The sequence below is a fragment of the Dasypus novemcinctus genome, chromosome 2, assembly GCF_030445035.2.
Source record: "Dasypus novemcinctus isolate mDasNov1 chromosome 2, mDasNov1.1.hap2, whole genome shotgun sequence".
NCBI lineage: Eukaryota > Metazoa > Chordata > Mammalia > Cingulata > Dasypodidae > Dasypus > Dasypus novemcinctus.
Window position 1 is genome coordinate 125820781 of NC_080674.1, and position 3242 is coordinate 125824022.

Sequence of the window (3242 nt, forward strand, 5' to 3'; positions counted from 1 at the left end):
CGGAAATGAAAGAAAGTGAAAGAAAGAATGAGAGAGCTGGGTCTGCGAGTAATAACTCCTCAGACAACTTTATCGTTTATAAAAGCCTCTCTATATACCCCAGTGTATGTGCCAAGAAGCAGGCATACGTAGCCTACGTGCCAATAAGCATAAACACATAGCATAGGTGACATCAAGTGGCAACACATATTAACTATCAGCATTACCCATAGTCTATGGAATTTAAAAAAATCTTATCTCAAGGTACAAAGTCTAAGTGTTCTATTCACTACAAAAGGTATGTGCTCATCTTTTCTTTCAGCCTTTAACAGCTTCATCCCATTTGCTGGGAACTCTTAATTACTGCATTCCTTAGGTTGCAAGCATAGGCATGGACACAGCACTAGCATGGAGACAGCACGTCTCTCCTTGAGAGGCCACTGTGCCTCAGTTTCCAACAATTTTAGGCCATTCAATGGCTAGCATTTGAATGTCTCATAGGTGCTTTTGGCCAGTTGGCACTTCCTTAGGCTTCACACAAGATAAATGCACCCAGCTGAAAATTCCTTAAACTTTAACAGCTGTGGGAGTGATCAGAACCAGAGTAAGGTCTCTTCCATTTTGGCTCTAATTGGAAATGAGCCTGTTCTCCCACCAGATTTAACTTTAGGTAGAGGTAACTCATTGTTGAAGCTAGGGAGGATTTTGTTCCTGAGCTTCTGGATAATTTGCTGAGTTTTAACTAGGTGATTTGTTGAGTTTTAAGTAGGTAATCTGGTGAGTTCCTGGTCTCCTGATCTAGAACCAGGTCCTGGGTGAAGAAAGGTCACCCACAGACTGCCTCAAGGGACTAAGTTGAAGCGTGTCTTTTGGAGCTTTTCGCAGCCTCAGCAAAGTGATGGGTAGTTGGTGACCCAAGGTGATGTAGTTTCCTGGCAAAGTTTGGCCAGAATTTGTTTCAGGGTTCAGTTGGCTCTTTCTACTTTCCCTGGGGATTCCAGGAAATATGAAGATAATGTTTAATTCCAAGTGAAACTGATAGACCTTGGGTTATTTTACTAATATGTCTTTTACCTGGTATGGGGTGAAGACTGTGAGTGGTTGTGCCTAGGTTAATTTGGTGGCTTGTTCAACTTAAAGGGCAGTTGCCCCCACTGCTCTCAGACAAGGCGGCCATCCCTGTACTGTGTTATTCAGGAGTTTGAGAAATAAGCTACTGATGGAGAAATCTTGCTCAGTTCCTGGACTTTAATTCCTAGAACCACTCCTTTCTTCTCAGTGGCATACATAAAGAAAGGCTTCTTTAGGTTAGGAATTCCTAAGGCTGGAAGGCTAATTAAGGCCTGTTTTAAAGCATGGAAGACAGTTTCCTGGTCCATCCTTCATTCTTAGGGTTGGTTATTATCTCCTGCAGTAGCACTGTATGGTGACTGGGCCATTTCGCCAAACCTGAGTATCCACAGTCTACAGGAACCAGGGGTGAGGTTTAGTAAATGGCCTAGACCTTGATTTTCCATCACCTCCTACTATATGGCACAACCAAGATGAAAGAGGTCCAAAGTAGCTGATCAGGACTGAGCAAATGGCTCCTGTATCAATGAGGAAATTAATAATTTCACCTGCCACATCAAGGGTCACCCAAGGCTCCTCCTGGTTGATGGTTCATGGGATGGTCCAGGAAGCCATGCATGGCCTCTGGCCACCTCAGCCCTCCTCGGTTGCGATGAGCAGGACTTGTGGGGGTGCCCCCTCCCTTTCTGGTGAGCAGTGCGCTGCCAGGCCCAGTGGCCATCCTTTCTGCACTTGGGGCAAGGCCCTGGTGGGCACCAGCACCAAGGCAGCTTGAGGCAGCCATGTTTCCAGTGGCCAGCCTCCAGCCTCTCCACACCTGAAGCAGGTTCCTGCTGAGGTAGAGCCTGAATTCGGGTGGCCCTGAGGTGACAGGGTGCCTTCAACGGCAGCAGCTAAAAGGCGAGCCTATCGTGGAGCCCATGTCTGCCGTTCCTTACCGTCTCCATCTTGGCAGCGTGGTCTCACTTGTTGAAGACTGAGAAGGTTGTTTCTAAAAGTGTATTGATAGACATTTGGGGACCCATGGAAAACTTTTTCACAGCTTCCCATGAATATCCGGAGCAGACTGGCTAATGAAGTAAGTTGCTATGAGGATCTTTCCTTCATTAGAGTCAGGATCTACCAGAATGTATTTCTTCATTACCTCTACTAGCCTTCCTTGAAATAAGACTGGATTTTTGTCCTGCTCCTGGGTAATTTCCCTGAACTTACTATAATTGACCAATTTGGTATGGCACTTCTTTATCCTTTTGAGGAGACATGTAATCATATAGTCTCTAGCCTTCAGATCTGCCTGACCCCTTTGATGGTTCCACTCAGGATCTGTATTAGGAATTGCTACTGCTCCCACCACATACTGGTTAGGCCGTTGGTCAGCCAGTCTATTGGCATGCCCTTGTGCCTTAGTCTAGATGTGATGCTTTTCCTTTGGGGTGCAGCAAGTTGAAAAATAAGGTGCATGTCACCCCATGTTAGTTCAAAGATCATTGTGAGGTGCTGGAATCCCTCAGTAAATTTGGTGGAATCCTCAGAGAATTGACCTAACTTTTCTTTGCACTGTGCCAGGTCAACACAGAGAAGGGGGCATGCACGCAGGGGTTCCTGCATCCCCATTAGCCACTTCTCTTACAGGGTAGAGACTTCAGACTTCCTAGCTGGGTGGAATGAGGCTCCACTTTGGGTGTGACCCAATGGACCAGACCTTGAGGCATATGGGGAAGGTGCTGATGCCCCTGCTGAAGGTGAGTTTAAAGGGGTTCTAGGCCGGGTCCTAACAAGGTAGGCTACCAAGAAGGGGGTCATCTAAGATATCTCCTTCCTTTTTGGGAAGGGGCTTACTCTGCTCTCCAGGGTTTCCTGCTGCATAGCACAACCAACAAGAACTCCTTAGGCTCTTGTTCTGATGCAGAGCTATGAAAAGCTGGACATAGAGAAATTCTACTCATTTTCTTTTCTTTTCTTTTCGCACAGTAGGGTTAGCTGGACTATCAGGTTGAAATTGAGGGTCCCATTTAGTGGCTACTCTTGGCCATCTTTTAACTTGTACTACAGCCACGTGGTGTTGCAGGGAGAGAGGAGCTTCTTCCTTTTTAGACCATCAGTAGGGAGACTGTTCCAGTTTTTGAGAAGACACCCCAATGGAGAGCCTGCTGGAATGCTGAAAGAGGCACCCATTATCCTAAAGGAGGATA